Source organism: Ceratotherium simum, chromosome 30 (genome assembly GCF_057802395.1).
Source record: "Ceratotherium simum simum isolate JZ-2026a chromosome 30, ASM5780239v1, whole genome shotgun sequence".
In the NCBI taxonomy this organism is placed as follows: domain Eukaryota; kingdom Metazoa; phylum Chordata; class Mammalia; order Perissodactyla; family Rhinocerotidae; genus Ceratotherium; species Ceratotherium simum.
The window spans coordinates 23,955,282-23,978,676 of NC_141929.1; positions in this window are offsets into that span (position 1 = coordinate 23,955,282).

Here is a 23,395-nt window from a genome sequence, read left to right on the forward strand (position 1 = left end):
AATGGCTGAGAGGTCTGTACCAGCCCCCTTGTGGAACTGACTTTGGTGCAACTCTGACTTTTAAGTTGAGTATCCTATTATCCAGCATCACTGACCAGGTAACCGTTAGTCATGCTTTGAGTCCTTTGTGATTTCCAGAAAATTGGCCCAAGGGAAATAATCTCTGTAAGTAAAGATTATATCCATGTGTTCCCAGCAGCTCATCAGAGGATGAGATTTAATGCTATTTCAGACTCCCATTTCAAATTCATGTTTCCAGCCTGTCATAAAAGGCATTTTTTAAAAAATCTGTGATTCTTGGGAGCTGATCTCAACTTTGAAAAACATGTTTAGAACATAGTTTCCAAATTTCTGATTTCCACTTTAAAAATATATATATTAACAATGCCTCAAACTGAGTCCAATTCATTTAGTTTAATTTGGCATCTAGATAAGATGCCTGAAAATTATGTGTTTCTTTTTATGGTTTAATACTGGTTCTTCAATCTTTCATGCTGAATCTTTGTCCTTTTACAAATTAGTTTTGTCACATTCTTTTCATGGGATTCCTGTTGGGCAAATATAATCTTTTCAATAGCAGATAAACATTTCACAATTCTTTGTAATAATATCACTCTCATTTCCATATTCTCCAAGCCACTTAAACAGTACCAGTTTATTAACCAAGCAATTTATCAATATTTATTCATGATGCCAATGGCAGACTTCTTGTCATAAATAATTATTGAGGTAATAAATAGTTGTATTATTAAAAACTGATGACAAGAGCAGAGTGATTACCCTGATAAAGACGGATCACAGGTCTTAGTATCTGATGCGACACTCAGAACACTGTGCAGATTGAATCTAAGGTCTCCTGCATGGATAATAAATTGTTATTTCAGAAAATAAAATGATTGATACATTTGCTTGCTGTGGAAAAAGCATTGGGGAGAAGATTCTACTCCCTAACTTATTTAAACAGGCTATGGTGATTTTTTTTTTCCTTGTGACAAATTTCACTTTCCAAGAAAGTGACAGGTCTTTGGCAGAGAGATGAGCAGAGAAGCATTCTTTTTTAGAAGCTCCTAAAAGTCAAATTCATTTTGGAAATTCTCGAATGCTCTCTGGCCTCCATGGTGCCCTCAGCAGGTGGCACCTGGAGCAGAGGTGGGAGCAAGGCAGGAGAGTGGTGGGAAGTCCTGACGTGACACCATGACTAGCTCAACAAGGAGACAAATGAAGTCTGTCAGATTACTTTGGAGAAAGTGCCAGTGACTCTTGCACTGCCTGGCTCAGTGCACAAGCTCATTGTATTATTTTTTTCTATTGGTTTGATCTTACTTTTTATGACAAACTAGCCCTGGAGACCATCTATCTTTTGACAACCTGGAAAACGACTGTATTGGGAGGAAAAAGGGAGGAGGAATAAAGAGAGAGAGAGAGATTGAGTCAGAATTGAAAATGTACGACCCATTCAATTGTAAATGTTTTATTCATAGCTGCTATTACTGCAAATTAAAATGCAATGACAAATATTATGAAAATCCTCTCAAAGGAAATGCCTAAGATTTAAAGTGTATCCTCTTTACTTTGTGCAATCTATTTGTGCTACAAAAAGCAAGGAAAAGAATGACATATATGTAATTTGGAATGTCACTCGATAACAGCAGGGGTGAACTAAACTCAGAGAATTATTATATTTCCCAATTTGTATTTTAAGGGAAGAATTGAAACATCAAATATGATGTATAGTCAATGATTTTGGATCAATTCTAAATGAACTGCTTGTTTGTGAAACTCAAAAATCCACCTTTGAAGTCTGAACGTATTAGATGTCTTCATTCTTCTCTGTATGTGCTTAACAATATGAGACTAATGCAATCTTTGAAAATTATTTTTGTGAAAATGAACTCTTTCTAGCTTTCTTTGTTGAAACTTTTTTAGGATATATGAAAACATAAGTTATATTATCTCCATATTATTGGAAAGTGTTTTATTTTTTAATCGGTAACTTTATTTTCTGGAATGTGGGCTTGATAAGAAAAATAAGAAAACTTCACAACTCAATTACTTTAAATGTCTGGTTAAAATTATGCTGAACATATTTGTAAAACACTACAGATATCTATTCCTCTTTTATTTTCTGTCATAGCTTAATGTTTTCTTGCAGATGTTCATTTTAAATGTGCTTTTTAGCATCTCAATAGTGATAAAGACATTTGCATTAGTTAAAAAAAAAAAAAGACCCTCCAACAATGTGATCCCTTATAATTGCCAAATATTACATTTACAGCACAAAACGTAAACAACAGGATCACAATGGAGAGGTCTTAATTTCTTCTATGGTATATGCATAATTCCCTAAGATATAATATACGCTATTATACGTTCAAGTTCTGACAGTTATCAAATTAAATTCAATTAACATTTATAGCAACCCCACAGGTTATATTATGCTTTTCAGAGTAGAGCCATGCTTAAAATGTTTTCTCAATCTTCAAGAAACCTATGATTTTATGAAGACATGATGGATAAACAGATATGATAGCCAACTAGATAAAGGAAAGGAATGGTTTGCAAACATCTATGAATGTTCCATGCAGAAAGGTGAGGACAACTGTCAGCTCAGCTAAGCAGAGTTTTCTCCCACTCAATTCAGGGGACAGTCATTGAGACCACGTAGGTACCAAGCACCACATTAGGAACCAGTGACATAGAAATCTGTAGCCTTGCAGTGGTTCAACAGGCATTTATTGACTCTAAATTTGCAAACCCTAAGCTAGGTGCTGAAGATATAAAAATAGGTCAGAGGGCTGGCCCCGTGGCTTAGCGGTTAAGTGCGCACGCTCCGCTGCTGGCGGCCCGGGTTCGGATCCCGGGCAGCACTGATGCACCGCTTCTCCGGCCACGCTGAGGCCACATCCCACATAGAGCAACTAGAAGAATGTGCAGCTATGACATACAGCTATCTACTGGGGATTTGGGGGAAAAAACTAAATAAATAAAATTATAAAAAAAAAAATAGGTCAGAAAGAGTTTCCGCCCTCAAAGAGCTCAGAGAGGGAACAAACATATAAATAAACAGAGAGCAAAGAAGTATTAAAGTTATGTGACAGAGGTTTGAATAAGACATAAACCAAACAAATGTAGAAGCTTCATAATTATATCCGAAAGAGAAGGAGTTTCATGGAAAAGATATGATTAAGTCATCTTCAAAGATGGTTCGATTTTCAACAGTAAATTGAAATGAAAGGGAGGAGGTACATCTGGCCTGGGTAGCTTGATTGCAAATAAACAAAAACAGAAGCCAATTTTGTTTTACGTTAAGTAGAAAAGGAATTTATTGGAAGGAAATTACATAAACCGCAGAAGTGAAAATAAAACTAGAGAACCAAATAACAATACGCCTAGCTTATTCATTCAATTAAGTTTCAGATATGGTACAGTCACTCTGCATATCCTGAATCACTGAAAACAGTAAAGTAAGTGTTAATACCACCAGTGAAACTGATGAGCAAACTGTGATTCAGTGAGATGGAGTGACCTCCTCAATTTCATATTCTGTCTTAATAAGTATGCAGGTTCTTTACCCTACACTATGTGTCCTACAAATGAAGTAGTCCCCGCTTCTTGGAGCTCACTGTCTTAGCCAAAGAAACAAACCATGGACTATCATTTTAGACACCATATGGTAGGTTCTATGGAGGCCAGTACAGAGTGTGTAGGAAGCACAGAGTAGGGTCTGGGGCCAACTAGGAAGGCTTTTGGACAATGCAGTCTCTTAACTAGAGTGGACATTTGACCTCCCCCACCTTGCCCCTTTGGTACATGATATTTGAACACCATTTTGTTTCTTTTTTCATAGAAACCACAGCTACCTGCTAGGATAGAAGCCAAAAATATCTGAACACTTCTAACCCTGACTCTTGGCAGGCAGAGCATAATCATGAGACTTAAATTCAACAGATTTAACATTTCTGCCCAGGACTTTGAATCTGAAGGGGGTGATCCAAAGGAACAGGGACTGTTTATAAATAATTCTTCAAGAGGCAGAAGTAACCTCACTGTCTAGTGGCAGCAGAGCCAGTAAGAATGTGCTGGCCCTGGATGTGATGATGGCAGCTAATCTCTTCCCAAAACACGATTCTGGCTGCTATCTGATTATCAAGCCCTTTTTGGCTCCTGTCCATTTCCCAAGCCTGGGTCTCTGGCCCTCTAGAGTATGTGATCTATCCTGTACCCACCCATTAAATTTCATTTCCTCTTAAGTTAATCAGAATCAACTATTTTCACCCAAAACCCTGACTGGCAAAGTGGGTTTTGTAATACAAAGATGTCTCCTGAATTTTCCTACTCTATAAACAGCTCATTTTTCCTGATAGTGAAAATACGTTCAAGAAACCTTTGTGTGGGGCTGGCCCTGTGGCATAGTGGTTAAGTTTGGCACACTCCACTTTGGCGGCCCAGGTTCACAGGTTCGGATCCTGGGCATGGACCTACACCACTTGTCAGCCATGCTGCAATGGCAACACACATATAAAGAGGAGAAAGTTTGGCATAGATGTTAGCTCAGGGCTAATCTTCCTCAAGCAAACAAAAAAGAGGAAGATTGGCAACAGATGTTAGCTCAGGGGAAATCTTCCTTAGCAAAAAAAAAAAAGAAACTTTTGTATGCAACAAATACCAACTACATTGTGTCTTCAAAAACAATGTTATTATAACAAAGGGGAGAAAAGTCCTATTGTTGTTTGTTTTCTACTGGCTCATTTCATTCATATGGGCTTAGTGCCTGCCCTGCCATGGTATTATATGGAAACTCAAGGAATATGATGCACAGACTCTATGTTTATGAGGCTGTTGACCAAGGACTCAAAATCCAATGTCCTAGCCAAGGCCTATTCTGAGGCTACCATCACACATTTGCTATCTCTGCCTTTTAAAAGCATAACTCCAGGCTCATCTGTAAAGAGTTCTGTGATACAGAACATGGGACTGCATTCAAATACTGCAGGATCTTTGATAATTTGCTTTTAGAGAGGACTGTTGGCCCAGTATTTCATGGCCCTTACACCACTATGATCTGGGCAAGACTAGAAAAAAGTAGGCACTTAAATTTTCTTGACCTTTTCAGCAAACATAATGAACCTTTTTCCAAAGACATCACTTGTATATGACACTTTCTTTTTTATGCAGAGCCATCCCACAGTTTCTTTAAATATTCAAGTCTGGGGAAAACGCCTCAGTCTTGATGGAATTGTCACTTGTACTTATTTTTTTTTAAGTGAACAAGACTGCTACTGTTTCCCTCTTTGCCTTGGTTGCTAGGAAGATGGGAATAATGTGACCTTTATCCTATGCTTTCTTACTTAGAATTCTTCACAGTAAGGAAAAATATGAAGTAATCTAAGTGTCTAGAACAATGACAAAAACTTACTATTATCTACTTCATTAGATAGAGTCCTGTTACTAAAAACATATTTATATAGGGAAAACCTGTTTCCCTTAAAATGTACTGTCATTATGCCCTTGAGCAGTTTAAATTTCATTAACCCATAACACATGTAGAATGTGTTTTATTATTATATTTAAGTGGCTCAAAAACAATAACCACTTGCAAGTGTTTTATGGTGATATAGTTTTGTGTTTTCTACTTATGACCGTGAAAACTCTATAGTCAGAAAGGGCGTCTTGTTTCTCCAATTTCTGTCCTCAACGTGCCAGGGTCTTGGGCTCAATAAATATTGGTTGACTGAATGGAGAAAAATAGACACAATGTACTTGGTCAAAATAGGAAACAATTATAACAGTTATACCACAGAAAACTATGTAGCTATTTAAAAGTATGATTTATTTATTATTTTTTTCTTTTTTTATTTTCTTTGTGAGGAAGACCAGCCCTGACCTAACATCCAATGCCAATCCTCCTCTTTTTTTGCTGAGGAAGATTGGCCCTGAGCTAACATCTGTTGCCATTCCTCCTCTTTTTGCTGAGGAAGACTGCCCCTGGGCTAACATCCATGCCCATCTTCCTCTACTTTATATGGGACACCGCCACAGCATGGCTTGACAAGCAGTGCGTCGGCGCACGCCCGGGATCCGAACCTGCGAACCCCAGGCCGCCACAGCAGAGCGAGCACACTTAACCGCTTGCACCACTGGGCTGGCCCCATGATTTATTTTTTAAATAAATCTATAGTGATATGTGATATATAAGTGATATATAGGTCTATATAGATATATATAGACATAGTGATATATGTCTATAGTGATATGGAAAGAAATTCACAATAAATTCTTAAGTCGTTTCTTTTTTTTTCTACCATGTTATAGAACAAGTGCATATAGTAATGTTATTATCATTATTAACATAGATTATATTTATGTAGTAGAGATTCCTTCATTAATGTTTGGAAAGTTTGGGATATAAATTATATGTCCTCAGCAGATCTACACTGCAGAGCTCAGGATCCATCCTCAGATTATAATTGAAATCCAATATAGCCCTACCCGTGTTTCTAAACCCTTCTTGTGATTTCTCAAGAATTCTTATATAGTTATTCTTGTCTGTGTGGAGGAGAGGAATCCATTCTTGCTCACATTTATCTCAGTGTGCAGGCTATGGACATAAGCATCCTGAATGCTAGAATATGTTCCAAAGAGTCAAAGATTGTCTCTGTCTCTCTCTCTTTTTTCTCTATTTTTACTGAGCCCACGGCCACTTGTTATGGTCACAATAGGTTTTAAGGTTTGAAATTTTATGATGTCCAGCAAAGGAGAGATGGGCTTTAGACTTAAGAGAAATCCATAAGAAAAAGCAGAGGAAAGTCTGGAAAATAGCATAAGCTATCTGCTACTATTTAATGTGGACGAGACTGACTGGGCCAAGTGACCCAGGTTCCAGAACGAAACATGGCCTCTTCTGTCGCCTTAGTTTTTCAAGAAAAGGCAATAACTCAATGTGTTACTCTCAGTCAAGGTGGTACCATGTCTTTGTAGGTACCTCCTTACTTCTGTTAGAGACCAATACTTTCATCACACACACACACACACACACACACACACACACATACACACACAGAGGCACCTGTAAGGGGTCAAGTTGTCAGCAGAAAGAGTAGTTTTCCTATCTTCTACTCATGGACTCAGAATAACACAGTCCCTGTCTCTCCCTCTCTCTCTCATTGCTGGCACCAGTCCACTGGTCCCATCTTTCTCCAAGTAATTTGCAAGCCCTCGTGTAAAATAAAAAGGCAGAGTTCTTGCTTAGAAATTATTAAGAATTTTAAGAGGACAACAGCAGAGCATTAAAGCAAGCATGGGTCCCTTAAGAGAGCAGGCCCTGTGTGGCTGCACAGGTCATATGTCTGTGAAGCCAACCCCGTTCTCTGTACTCAAGGTGACCGTTTCAGGAGGCCTTTACCTGCTATTGGAGCTTGTTGGGGATTAAACTTGTCTTCCTCGATATATGTCCTTACCTGGGAGAAGGGTAGAGATTTGCGGTCCACCTCCCTGAAAAAAAACAGACAAAACCTCTGCACTTCTTATGCAAATTGTTTTCTCTTCTCAGATTTCAATGTGCCAAAAAGGGGGAGGCCTGGCCTTTGATAACACAAACAAAGATTTCCTTTGTACACTTTCTCTAAGGCAGAGGTCTGCCTGGCCTAAATCTACACAAGTAGTAGGACCCTCAAGATATGCTCTGGGGTGAAGTTCTAAGTCTACCTCTTCAGAGAGGGGCTGGTGGTCTCTTTTGTTGAAAGGTCAAAGATATAGTGTCTTTTTACCTTTTATATAAAAAGTTTAAATTTATTTTTATCTCTATATTTATTTATTTGCATGGAAAATATCAGGAAGGAAACTGATTAACTACAGTTATCTCAGAGTGGATGAGATTTTGGAATTATTATTATTAGCTTACCAGTATTTTCTATGTTTTTACAGTATCCATGCTTCTCATTTTTTTAATTAGAAAGAATAAGCTCTAACATTATATATAAGAAAGATGAACATTTTTATCCTTTCAAAAAGGAATTTTATGGATGATGAGAAATTTCTTGGTAAGCTTAGAATATATAAAAACCCTGATTTTATGATACTGACTATTTTGCCCAATGTTGAGATGTAAATCATTAAGTTGCAAGAAATATGGCTGTTTTATTTATACCTGCCCAGGTATCCTAATATGCAAGACAGTAGCAATCAGCCCAGTGGAAATTGTTCCAGATGTTTCAAACAATGGGAACTGTTTTGTGGTTTATGAGTGGACTAATTTCTGTTTGGTCACCATCCCAAGATTATGTGAAGTTGTCTATCCAAGACTATATCTTTCCAAAACTTCTCTTCTCTAAGCTAAGCATTAGTCTTGGTCATAAATTGAGTTGAACCTGTTATAATAACAGACCTAGGCAAAGAGGATGAATGGTTGCCAATATCACAAAACAGAGACAAATATACATTATGAGTCTTCTGATGGAAGTATATACCACTATTTATAATGTAGTCTTAGCTATCTATCTATCCATCTACCCTCTATCTACCTAATCTATCTATCTATCTGTCTGTCTGTCTGTCTGTCTGTCTGTCTATCTGTCGCATGCCTCTGTTCTAACTACCTATGTGTTAAACATCAACACAAAAAGAAAATTAGCAAACATTTCAAGGGTAAAACCAAATGTGTGTGTGTATGTGTGTATATACGTATGTAAATGTTTGTGTATGTATGTATATCTATATCAGCATCTACATCCATCTATCTATATAAAGTAATTAAATGAGGAGGCCATTAGACTGAGAAGGCTCTAACGCCTTGGCATCCTATGTAAGCAAACCAAAATTAAGACAGAGTCAATTCATGCAAATGCCTCAAGGTTAAGAAATCGAAACTTAAGAAAAACCAATCACAAACAGCCAACTAGACATTCCCAAATAAAGCAACTGCTTAACCTATAGACAGTCAAATAATTCCCTTGGTTTGTTTCCAGGTCTGCTCCATAATGACTTTCCCTTAGTTCCTGCCGGTGGAGCACCCCTAACCACTTCTGATTTGGCAGTGCCCAATTTAAATTAATGTTTGTTCAAATAAACTCTTAAAATTTGTAATATGCCTGTTTATCTTTCAACACTACCTATATATGTGTGTGTGTATATATATATATATATGTGTGTGTGTGTGTGTATGTGTGTATATGTATGTGTATATATGTTGTATCCTTCATCATCTTTGTGATCATAAATAATAACTCACTGAGCATTTCCTCTGGGCTGGGTCCCATAGGAACTATTTCACAGGCATCACCTTATGTAGTCCAATCAACACTGCTACAGGTTGATGTTAGTTTATATCTACTTGTATTGTACATGAGATTTACATAGATAAAATAACTTCTCCCGGATGCATAGCTAGTAAGGAGAGACTGTCTTCCCGGGAATTTCTTAATAAAACATTTGACTTTTCACAAGGCCTTCTGACGAAAAAGCCTGAAGTAAGAGCTCCTGTCTTTCTGCCCTGGGATTGAATTTCAGCTCACCAACCTTTTTTTTTTTTTTTAAGCCTCTGACCTTAGGCAACACTAGGAATTCTGTAGATACTCCGCTTTATTTTTAAGGGCATAATAATGCCTACTTCATACAATTGTTGCCATTGCTGTATTTAGAATGAAAAGAAATAATGCTCATAAATTGTGTGCTGCAGATTAAACTTCAGGAGAGGAGGGGAATATCTCTTTTCCATTTTTCTTTTCTTTTTCTTTTTTTTTTTATTAAATGGTGTTTGTGTGTGTGTGTGTGTGTTTCTTTTTGCTCTTGTCAAAAAAAAATGAAGGCCTTTGAGGGACTACTTTCTCTAAATTATTTTAAAGGCAAGAAGTTGAAACTACAATCCAGACAGTAATGAGGTAAAATCTTGTTGACAGACAGAATTTCTGCTGACCCATTCTTGCCCTGGCACCCAGGGGGTGAGAGAGTACTTGAGAGCAGCAATCAGCAGCTCATTTCCTCACCTTGCAGTGGACTCAAGATACTAATTGCCTGATAGTCCCTCCCACTCTGCCTAGATCCTCTCTCTAAAGCCTCTTTTCATTATACCTGTAGTTTATGAACAAACCAAAGTGTTATATTTAGAAATTTAAAAAAGAACCCCCCCAACCCGTCCTGATATTTTGAAGCTTTGTTGAGTGGTAAAACAATGAGCTAGAGAAATTATTGCTGTTAAAAATGAAAAAAAAAATCAGTGGCATGGAATTTCAAGACAGCCTTTCCTTTTGAAGCCATGAATAATGTAGTTATGGTAATATAGCCGCTATTCATAATTATGAAGACTTCCTTCCTCCACATGTTCTCATGTCACACAGAGCAGGCTGGTGATAATCTGGTCTGCCTCTGATTGTTTTTGCTGTGTTTTGCATTATAAATTATACTCTACTCCATCCTGACTACTCCAAGGGTATGGCAGCCATTGGTGACGTTACAGTCAACAGCAGCGTGTCTCCTCATCTCCCCTGTTGGACTGAATGTGTCACTTAAGTTGGAGCTTAGAGTTTAGTCCCAATCAAGAGTTGGATCTAGTGCACAATGAGTCCCTCCATCAACCATTTTAGAGACAAAAAGAGATTTTACTGTGAAATTATGCATCATGGGCCTTTCCTTGCACGGGCCCTTCCAGAGGCCTGAGGGAGAGCCCAGCTATTTAGTAGTCACAATGTTTGTTGAATTTTTATAACATAACAGAAAAGATCATGGATCTTGACATCACATTTTGCTGTAAATCTGCCACTCTAGTAGATCTGCCACTTAGTAGAACTTGATATAATATTATTGATAGTTTATATTTTTTGTGAGAATTAAATGCTACAACTCTTTAATGCTCTTAGCACATACCTAGCACTAAATATTCAATAAGTAATAGTATTTGTAAAAACCTAAAAAATTTAAGATTAAAAGTAATAGCTATCTCACAACAACTCTGTGGGTTCAATTTTAACATTTTCTCAAATCTAAAACTCAGAAGACTTTACGTTTTAATGTCTCTATAATTACTCTTTGTTTTAAAGTCAATATGTACATTTGACATCAATGTTTCCTTTTGCCCCTGAAATTTGGCTAAATTGTTAGCATATCTTTAAAAATAATGCTATATTTGACTCTCCAGTCTCTCACGAGAATACAGCTTCTACCGACGAAAGTAATGTTATGTCTTTGATTTTGAGTTAGTTAACTGACAAGGGTAAGTTCATACAACCAGTTGGTCATCAAGACTGGACAGTGAGTTGGATAGATTATTCAACTAAATCAGCAGGTCTGGCAGTAGTTCTAAGAACTTTTGTGTTTCTTGGACACATAGAAATTTGAAAAATAAATCAGTAAAAGGGCCACTGATGTGCAATTTTCCAGAAAAGAACATTAATATAGGAAGAAAGGAAGGAAGGAAGGAAGGGAGGGAGAAAAGATAATAGAAAAGAAACATTATCAAATGCCACCATTTAATGCAAGATAACACAAGCTAATGCTAAAATTTACAAAACACATTATATTTGAAAATATATGTCAAGTGCATTTTGCTTTCTACAAACTCAGAGTGTTTTACTTATTTTCCTCTCTTGTCCTATTATTGCCATAGGACAACAATACTCAAATAAATACTAAACTTCATCACAAATCCTGCCCAGTTACTTATCCGGTCATTCCAGGGAAATACCCAGTAGGATAATTTAGAATTTGACTTGAACATCTAATTATATGCCTAGGCTTAGACCATATTAGGCTAAAGTTTCCTCGTTTCCAAAGTTCTTCTCTCTCCTCTGCCTTCCTCCTTTCCATTTTCCCTCCCGACTCCTTCCCTAAGCAAAGTAAGTCTTTTGTCCTCAAGTATATAAACCATTAAAACCAAAGAACTGGATCTCTCTAAGGTTAAGGATGAATGATGAAGTAGGATTCTATTCAACCACATTCAGAAACATTACTATAACTCATAGTTATTGATTGCCTACTGAGTAAAAGACACTATGCTTCACTTTCTAAGTAAAATAATATTTAAAGAGTTTGAGATACAATGCAGTAAGCCAAGGCTAGAGAATATATAAACAGCACCAGCCCTCTATGCAAAATTGTACTTTTGCTAAATTGTCAGTGGAAAAAAGAGCCTTGAATCTTAACTTGCTACATGGTTACCACCTATGTCACTTGGAGCAAGTTCCATATCCTCTTTGAGCCTCAGTTTGCTTAAATGTAAAATGGATGCTAATGATGCTTATCTCTTTGCTTTACTGTGAGAATTAAATGAGAAAAAAAAATCATCAAGTGCTTAGTACTAAATAAATGTTAGTTTACTAACCCCTGCTAAACACTCTAGCCACTAGCCTTATCTTTCCTTTTTCAAGTTTCTTGCCTTGAGTCCTAAATTTAAACTTTCTTTCACTTTTTCTAAACTCACTAGCAGATTCTTTGATGCACACCAAATTACAGATGAGTAATGCAGACTTCAAGTGTTATCCTGGGAATCAAGGTTACATTTCAAACACACTCTTAAACTTATTTAATGAATGAATAATTAATAGTGCACTTTCTCCTAAGTCTTTAGTACTGTATATCTCAAAAAATGTCTCTACACTGACCACAAGAGTATTATATGAGAGTTTGCTTTAAAAAAAAGACACTTGAGATTATAACCAAGAACTACTGACTCAAAACTAAGCCCCAAGAACAGAGATTGTTCATACAAATTATTTTTGTACCCACTTAAATTGGAGACCCACTTTAACATCTACATCAGAAAAGCATCTTCTGGAGATTAGGGATGAGAGAAGCAGACTTATGATAAAATTCCTGGAGGGGCATACCAATGCTACCACTTTTTCTCCTTGAAGAGGCCTTATTTCCAGATATCACCACTGAGGAACTCACCACTGCCAAATGAAGAGGAGTTCTCAACCTTCCAAAATGGTACTCATCATATCTTCCTGTGGAAACAGTGCTAGAAATCAGGGTATTTGTGGTTAAAAGAGAGTCCTTGCTTTATGTCCTTGGTATGTTTGGATTCAATAGGCTTTTTAGGAACTGCCTAATTATAGAAGCTTGGCTTGTCAGGGGACACAGATTTGGGATAACTCTCATCTAAACTCTGGAGACACATGTGGCTTCTACTTCCTTTATCTGTGGCCAGGTTCTCTAGTCAACTGTACCAAGATAAGGAGGAAGCCAGCTCCCTTCCTCAATGCATCTTCTACATTCAGGAAGGCTATCACAGAGGGTCCTGTGTTAGCCTCACAAACCTGCCTGGCTGAATTCCTTATTTCAGATGATGTGATGACTGTGTGTTTCAGTAATTTACCTTTTGCCTATTTTACAGAGAAAGTTAGGGAAAAGGAGATTGTGGGGGAGGTTTGGGGAAAACAAAACAGACATTTATGTATTGCTGGCCAAATTTTAAGCTAGGAATGTTTCTTTTTCTTATTTCATTTAATTCTCACAACTTCACAGCAAGGTAGATGTTTTTAGTCTCATTTCACAAATGAAGAATCTGATAATCAGAGGTGATATTCAGAGAAATGAAGTAACTTGTTTGAGGTCACACAGCTGGGGAGTGAGGAAGTCTTTGAAATCCAGGTCATAATCCAAAACAGAATAGAGCCAGATTAGGATCACAGACCTAAGTTTGTATCTATTTTCACATTTGGCTATGTGACTCTCTTTCTCATGATACACATTGTAAAATCAAGATAAGAATCTTACCTACTTACAAGATGTTATAAGATTACAGGAACTAAAGCATTTAGCACACTTCCTGGTACATACTCAATAAACAGCATCTACATTTATTATTTATATTGCCATGATTATTTTCCACTTAATATAAGATCCACAGGGATAGGGAACTTGTTTTTACTACTTACTACTCTATTCGTAGTGTCTAATATAGTGGTATAATAGATGTATAGGAGAGCGTAATTTGCTACCCCAAAATATATCTCTTTGGCTTAATTATTTTTAAGAACAAAAGACTCAGGAAGAAACTTTTATCTTTCCCCTAACTGCCTAAAAGAATTTAAGATAGAAGGCCTGTTCTAAGAAGGAGCTAATACTATAGATAACTACAGTATAACATGAACGAGGTGGGGTAGACAGGGAGGACCCTAAAAAGGCCCATTTGATCAAAGTCCTCTCAAGGTCCCATTGTCTCTGCAAGGCATGGCAAACATTTGTTTACCAAATATTTGCTTTTCTATCTCCATGTGAATTGCTTTCCTCCCCTTTAAAGTCCCAAATCACTATCCCCAACATCCTCCTTTGTCTTTAGCTGAAGGTGGTGGCTTCAGCCATTTTGGTGAGTTGCTCAGTTTTCCTGGGTTTATCCCATGTATGCATGTTATTAAACTTGTTTGATTTTCTCCTGTTATTCTGTCTCATGTCAATTTAATTCTTAGACCAGCCAGAAGAACCTAGAAGGGTAGAGGAATATTTCTTCCTCCCCTACAGGTGCTATATAAATACTTGTTAAATAACAGAACTAAAGAATCACTTCTGCTCTTGCACATATTCTCACTGCAGGGACTTCTCACACAATACAATAAAATGAGAAAGCCAACAATTAAATCACTTTAAATACTCAAACTCTACCTTCTGTCAGTTCAGCAACAAGAGCAGAACCAAGAAATCTCCTTAGATAGTTGAGCAAACAGAGCCTTACAGGGTGTCAGTAGTCAGTGTGAGCCCCAGTAGAGCTGGTGCCATTCCCTGCCTGCTGGGCTGCCCTTCTCCTTCCTGGGAGAAGGAGACATCTTCTCCCAGACAGATTCTGTTACATGGCAAATGGTTTCTCTTACTCAAAATGCACTCTTTGGTAAGGCCACCTTGGGAAGAAATTTCAATTTGGGAGATAGGAGTATTAATTTTCTAGTCTAGAAAAAGAATCACACCTGAAGGAAGGAAAAGATGCTGAGAATTGCATAGTACATGTCACCAGAGAGCCATAACCTCTCCTTCCTTGTCAGATCATACTTCTTCATTTTGTTGACTACACGTGGTCCCTGACTTATGATGGTGCAACTTACTATTTTTCTGATTTTTCGACTTTACGATGGTGCAAAAGCAATACACATTCAGTAGAAACTGTACTTCGAATTTTGAATTTTGATCTTTTCCTGGGCTAGTGATATGCTGTGTAGTACTCTCTCTCATGATGCTGGGCAGCAGCAGTGAGCCGCAGCTCCCAGTCAGCCACACAACCACGCGAGTAAACAACTGATACACTTACAACCATTCTGTACCCATACAACCATCCTGTTTTTCACTTTCAGTACAGTATTCAATAAATTACATAGGAGATTCAACACTTTATTATAAAATAGGCATTGTGTTAGATGATTTTGCCCAGCAGTAGGCAAAAGTGTTCTGAGCACATTTAAGGTAGGCTAGGCTAAGCTATGATGTTCAGTATGTTAGGTGTATTAAATGCATTTTTCACTTCACAATATTTTCAACTTATGATGGGGTTATTGGGATATAAGTCATAAGTCAAGAAAGATCTGTATTATGTTATTGCTGTAGTACACATAATTGAGCCCTGAAATCATCTTATCACCACTGTTAAAAGATAAACTGAGGCATATTAAAAATTTTTAAAGTTTGAGCAAAAATCAATTTAATCAGGAAGTGCCTGACTGGAAGTGGTTAGGAGTGCTCCACCAACAGGAGCTAGGGGAAAGACTTTTATAGAAAAAGGTGGAAGCAAAGCAAGGAAATTATCTGATTGGCTATAGTTTAAGCATTTGCTTTATTTGGAAAAACCTAGTTGGCTACTTGTGATGGATTGCCCTTAGGTATGATTTCTTAACCTTGAGGTATTTACAGGCTTAGGTTTTTGTTTGCTTAGGTATGCTGCTAAGGTATTAGAACCACCTCAGTCTAATGGCCTCCTTGTTAATTAATTTAACACTACTATAAAACACTTTCAGATTCATAGAATGACAATAATTTTGAAGCGTAAAAGAATCCTAAAACTGGGAAGAATCTCAGATATAATCTATTCTGAAAGACTAGCTATATTAGCATCACCTAGAAAGACTATAAAATAGGGCCGACCTCGTGGCTTAGTGGTTAAGTGCGCACGCTCTGCTACTGGCGGCCCGGGTTCGGATCCTGGGCGCGCACCGACACATCGCTTCTTTGGCCATGCTGAGGCCACATCCCACATACAGCAGCTAGAAGGATGTGCAACTATGACATGCAACTATCTACTGGGGCTTTGGGGGGACAAAAAAGGAGGAGGACTGGCAATAGATGTTAGCTCAGAGCCGGTCTTCCTCAGCAAAGAGAGGAGGATTAGCACAGATGTTAGCTCAAGGCTGATCTTCCTCACAAAAAAAAAAAGAAAGGCTATAAAATAAATGAATACCTACCTATTTACTTTCATACATATATACATATCCCAAAACATATCATTGTCTCAGTTATTCTGGGAAATGGGACCAGGGAACTATTTTTAACAAACCTCGCTGGTGATTCTGATGCCTTGATGGGTTATAGAACCAACGATCTAATCAAAGATATTAGTTTTACACATGACAAAGCCCAGAATAAGATAACACTCTAATTATTGGCAGAGCCTGCCTTTTGTGTACCATTCTAGTTATATTTCTGTGACTCAAGGTACTATCTGTATAATTGTGCCAATTTTCTTTCATTTTTGATGGCAAGGTTAAGTTTCAAGGACCCTGAATTCCCTGTCTTCTCATCAATCTCTGGTTCCCAACAAGTTACTATATTTAAATTTCTATACAATTCATACAATTATAATTTTAAAGATTGTGTGCTTTATCTCAAATAACATATTTCAAACAAGAAAAGATCAAAAGATGTGTAGAAATAGGATTTAGAGGAAATCAAGAAGATGCAATGAATACAAATATTTCTTAGTAGTATGAACTGGGACAAAATAATTTTTCCTTTGACGCTGTTAATAAAAGATCAACTAGTACATAGTACTCATATGTTTCATATAATATTGAAATTAATGAGAAAGTCCCATTGAACACATGGGTCATTATTACTTAAAATATTATGAAGTACTTTGTGGATTTAAGCAAAAAAATAGGGAATTCACATACAAGTTTTATTAAGAGATCTTTGTAGTATGTTTTGGCAAGAAGCACATACCAGTAAGAGGTTGCAATGACTGTCGGATGCTCTGGAATATTTGTTTTATGTATCAGGACAAGACCTTGAGAGAGATGCCCAACAGAATAGAACTGGCATAGAGGTCCAAGAGCTTTCCTATTTGGAATTCAGATGTTCTTTTATACGTAATCCTAGGTTCCTATTTACTAGCTCAGTGGCCTTAAGAAAGGTACTGAACAGCTATAACCCTCTACAGATCTTCCTGGACTTACAGTGGGGTTACATCCCGATAAATCTATCATAGGTTGAATATATCAAGTCAAAAATTCATTTAACACACCTAATCTACTAAACATCGTAGCTTAGCCTAGCCTACCTTAAATGTGCTCAGAGCACTTACATTATCATACAATTGGACAAAATCATCTAACAGAAAGCCTATTTTATAGTAAAGTGTTGAGTATCTCATGTAATTTATTGAATACTATAATGAAAGTGAAAAACAGAATGGTCATGTGGGTATAGACTGCTTGTAAGCTGATCAGTTGTGTACCCTCATGATTGGGTGGCTGACCAGGAGCTGTGGCTCACTGCCGCTGCCCAGCATCACAAGAGAGTATCATACCACATATTGCTAGCCCAGGAAATGATCAAAATTCCAAATTCCAAATTCAAAGTATGGTTTCTACTGAATGCATATCGCTTTTACACTATTGTCAAGTCGAAAAATCGTTAGTTGAACCTTCATAAGTTAGGGACGATCTATATTTTTATTCTGTAGTGCTTCTCAGTGGTATCGTAAAGGTTAAATGAGGTACTACATACAAAATGTATTAGCATGGTGTTTACCATCTAGTAAATGCTTATTAATGTCACTACTGTTGTTGTTATTATTATTAGATTGAGTTGAATTGAAAGAGAAAACACGCTTAGTTGCAGAAACTTGAGCCTCTGTCCTTCAGTGGTTTATATATAAAGTTGGCAAAAGCCTCCTGCTATTCCTACCATTGGACTTGACGTTATCAGCAATTCTCAGCTTGAAGATTTGTGGACAGGGGTCCATTTGATGGATAGGACTTTCTTAGTGCTCTCAAATAGTCATATGTATATAGTACATATGTATGTATTTATTTATTGTTGTATTTGAGACTGAGCTCTGCATATTTTGCCGACAAGTTCAGATTCAAATTACACATATTGTTCACAGGCAGCCCCCAAATCATCATTTGAACTCTGGATAAATTTAAATTTCCACCACATGCAGGGGAAAAAAAAAAAATCTAGACATAGACCTTATAACCTTCACAAAAATTAACTCAAAAAGGATCACAGACCTAAATGTAAAACACAAAACTATAAAGCTCCTAGAAGATAGCATAGGAGAAAATCTAGAAGACTTTGGGTTTGGCATTGATGCTTTAGATACTACACCAAAGACATGGTACATGAAGGGAAGCATTAATAAGCTGGACTTCATTAAAATTACAAATTTCTGCTCTGGGAAAGACACTGGCAAGAGAATGAAAAGACAACCACAAAATGGGAGAAAATATTTGCAGAAGATATATCTCATATAGGACTGTTTTCCAAAATATACAAAGAACTCTTAAAACTCAATAAAAAAAAGCAAACCTGCTCTTCATATTGTGGTATAATAAGAAATATATATTTTGCTCTTCATCCCCAATTCCTAGGCAGAGCTCCTAAAACCTTTGTAATTTCCTAAGCAATAAAGGTACTAGGGGCATCCTTTGTTCTAATATTTAGATTTTGACCCTGGTTCCTGACATAGAGACTCCCTTGGAGTTTCCTGAGCGGTAGGAACATTTTTTGTTCTAGTACGGCAACTCTTGGTGGGCCCCTAGATAGCTTCAGGATGGGGGCTGGTCACTAGAAAGACCAATCATGATTAGAAGCTTTAACTTTCAGCTTCATGCCCCATCCTCTAGGGAGGCGAGAGGGGCTGGAGATTGAGTTAATAATTGAGCATGTCTATATGATGAAGCCTCCATGAAAATCTCTAAACTATGGGGTTCAGAGAGCTTCCAGATTGGTGAACACTTGGAGTGCTGGGAGGGTGGTACACATGGAGAGCTCTGTTCTTCCCACATACTTTGCCTTATGTATCTCTTTCATCTGACTGTTCCTTTTATAATAAACTAGTAATCTAGTAAGTAAACTGTTTTCCCTAGTTCTGAGAGCCATTCTAGCAAATTATAAAACCCAAGGAAAGAGTCATGGGAACCTTCAATTTGTATCCCAGTTGTACAGAAGTTATGGGTAATCTGGAGACCACTGCTTGCAATTGGTGTCTAAAGTGGAGGGCAGTCTTGTGGGACTGAGCCCTCTAACATGTAGTGTCTGTGCTAACTCCAGTGAGTGTCAGAATTGAATTGCAGAATTCTCATCGATGTTGGAGAATTGGTTCTGTGAGAAAAAAATGCACACAGCTCTTGTCAGAAGTATGGTGAGTGTGAGAGTAAAAGAGAAACACAAAAGTTTTTTCTCTTACATCAACTAAAAATTGGGCCAAAGACCTTAACAGACACCTCACCAAACAAGATACACAGATGGCAAATAAGCATATGAAAAGATCCTCTACATCAAATGTCATCGGGGAAATGCAAATTAAAACAACAACAAGATACCACTACTCACTTATAAGAATAGCCAAAATCTAGAACACCAAATATTGATGAAGATGTGGGGCAATGGGAACCACATTCATGGTTTGTGGAATGCAAAATGGTACAACCACTTTGGAAAGTACTTGTGCAGTTTCTTGCAAAACTAAACATACTTTTACCATACAATCCAGCAACCATGCTCGTTGGTATTTACTCAAAGGAGTTGAAAACTTAATGTGCACACAAAAACACGCACACAGATATTTATAGTAGCTTTATTCATGGTTACCAAACCTTGGATCCGACCAAGATGTCCTTCAGTAAGTGAATGGATAAACAAAATGTGGTACATCCAGACAATGGAATACTATTCAGAGCTAAAAAGAAATGAGCTATCAAGCCATGAAAAGACATAGAGGAAACTTAAACGCATATTGCTAAGTGAAAGAAGCCAATCTGAAAAGGCTACGTATTGTATGATTCCAACTATATCATATTCTGGAAAGGGCATGTCAGAGAAGAGGGAGAATCCCCCTCTGTCCTTTTCCTTAAGGTTCTTCTGGCTGGCTGAATAATTAAAAGACAGGTTAGCAGGAGAAAATAATACCAAGTTTAATAACATGTATACATGGAAGAAACCAGGGAAACTGAGTTTCTCAATACAGTAGCGGAGATTCTCGTCTTACATACCATCTTCAGCCAAAGACAAAGGAGGATGTTGGGGGCGGGGGGAGTCAGTTATGGGAGATTACCAGTAAAGCACAGTAAACAAGAGTAAGGTTATTATGCAGATTTAAGGCCTCACCTTCCACATTGATAAGTTTATAGAAATGAAGTCATCCTCCCTCTTCCCAGTACAGAGAGGGAGATACCTTTACAAATGGAGATTTCCCTCATAAATGTAAATGTTTGTCTGGCAACTCCTAGCAGGGCCACCTAGAGAATATGGGTGGGAAGAGACAGAATTTTTGATAAGAAGGGCACATTGGTGTCTTTCCTATTATAACATCTATTTTACATTATATTACAGCCATCAGATAGTAACTCCTTCCTGGAACAGATCTTCTATGCTAAATTCTTTAGGCAGTTAGTGGGGGAGGTCAAATGTCCGTCAGAGAAAACAATCAAGGTAAAGAGATATATTTCAGGGTGGCCAATTTTGATCTCCCACAGGCAAAACTATGGAGACAGTAAAAAGATCAGTGGTTGCCAGGGATTGGGGGGCAGGAGAATGGAGGGATGAATAGGCAGAGCACAGAAGATTTTTAGGGCTGTGAAAATACTCTGTACCAACTGTAATGGTGGATAAATGTCATTATTCATTTGTCCAAATCCACAGAACGTATACCACCAAGAGTAAACCCTAAACTATGTGAACTACGGACATTGGATGGATAATGATGTATCAATTTAGGTTTATCAATTGTAAAAAATCTACCACTCTGGTGGGGGATATTGATATTGGGTAGTCTGTGCACTGGTGGGGATATGGGATACATAGGAAATCTGTGTACCTTCTGCTCAATTTTTCTGTAAAACTAAAACTGCTCTGAAAAATAAAGTCTACTAGAAAAAAACCCAAAACACTAAATTTCCTCTTACTGTCAGTCACTGTATTTTATCTCTTCAGTCACAAATGGCATCTCTCATCTATTTTATTTTCTTACTCATCTTTTTCTTAAAAGGCAATAATTACAGGCTTCGGAACGACAACAAATATCCAAACTTGAATACTCTAGAAACTATCAAAAAAGGCTGTCATAGTTCTCTGGGGAGGAAAATACATTCAGAAGGGGTATGGTGTCTTCCTTAAATATCAGAAGAGATCAAAATTAGACATGCTACAATATTGAAAGCTACAAAAGGCTGAAGGCAGGCCTTTCAAGAAATAATCAGAGCCCAAAATATAGAACAGGATGTTTAGAGACTGAATCCCCCATTTCTATAAGGTTTTAAGAAGGTCTAGAGTTAAAATGGTTATTTCTGCATGAAATGGAAAACAGGAAAATAAGGAAAATAAGAAGAACTATTTCCTTCCTTCCTTCCTTCCGACTTTCCTTCCTTCCTTTCTTCCTGCCTTCCTGCCTTCCTTCTTTTTCTATTCTCTCTTTCTCCTGTCTGTCTCCCTTTCTCCCCCCTCCTTCCCTCTCTCTATCCCTTTCTTCTTTCTTTTCTTTTTTTGTTTCAACTTTTTTATATTTTTTAAAAAATTGGCTAACATAATTTTTAAAAATCTAAAGTGTAGATGACTTACTAATGGGAATGATGCTGAGGACAATGCCCTCATCATGAGCTCTTGGAGCAGATGCCATCAATGTCCCTGCCAATCCTGGGATTTTAAAGACCCCCTGACTCCCAGCCCAGACTCTCTCCTCAGTATCCTACTGCTTCTTTGAGTGACAGAGGGAAGTTACAAACTGTTCTTGTCTGTACCGGGGCCCTTCGATAAAGCAAGTTTGACTAGAAAAAGAGAAGGTTTCATAACTATTCCAAAAACGTGATGTCAGACTCCTTAAATAAGTAGGAAACAGGCATACTATTCAGATAGAAATGATCAAATATAACCAAAAAGGTCTTTTCATTTTCAAGTTTCGTGGCTGAAAGTCAAGCTGTGTCTCTAAAATGAAATGGCTTCAAATGTAGTGTACAACACCATTAACCCAAGCTCCTAAAATGAAAACCAGGGTCCTCTGATGAAGGACATTATTCTTTTATTCAGAGAATCACTGTGGGAACAATCAGTAAGCAAAATATAATACTCTCAGAAGTTTAGAACCGTGATTTGAGAAGCAATAAAGTCCTGTCAATGCTGTGCTGATTAGGGAGATAAGACAGAAAAGTCTTCTAAGCTAACTTAAATTATGATAGATAAGACAAGATACATCCTGCATATAGAAGTGATAAATATACTGGTCAGTGGCATTTGAAGATATCAATTGATAATAATTTTGTTTCTATAACAGTTAAACTTAATTCATGTATGCTCACTTTATTCAAATCCTCTTGGCCAAGGAAAATGTGATTTGTAACATACTAGACAGTGTGAAATCTGACTTTTGTAGATAACTAGGTCAAGAGTCCATGTTAGATAAGCTTACTTTGAAGGTCGAATGACTTGCCTTTAATCTTGTAGCTAGAAATCCAAACTTCTCATTGCTCTAGAAGTGACTAGACCTGAGAAAATCATTTCACCCTAACAAATGTCACTAGAGATTGACCTACACAAACTGAAGTGCAAAGGTATGCATTCACTTTTTGTTCAAATAATAGCTGTTGGGCACCCACCCTATCCCTTATAATGGAGCATAAGACACTCTCTTAGCCTGTGGTGTATTTGCCAATCATGTAAGTCTTTCCCCATAGGAAAAATATGTGAGAAGCAGAATTATCAAACTTGCTTGGTGAGCATAAAATTTGCATTTTTTAACCATTGAAAAATGGTTATATGATTTTAATGTTTAAAGAGAACAGGTTATGATAACCTTAAGTTTTCATTCTCTTCAACAGTGGTAGTTTTACTGAGCAAACCAGCCATTGTGATTGCGATTGAATTCCTTCTATCTCATCCAATTGCCATCTCCCTGAGGCAATTCTTTATGTAACTTTCAGTGTAATCATGGTGTGAGTCAAAGAAATGTGAGTAATACCTTCACTTTGACAATTTAGCCATAACATCC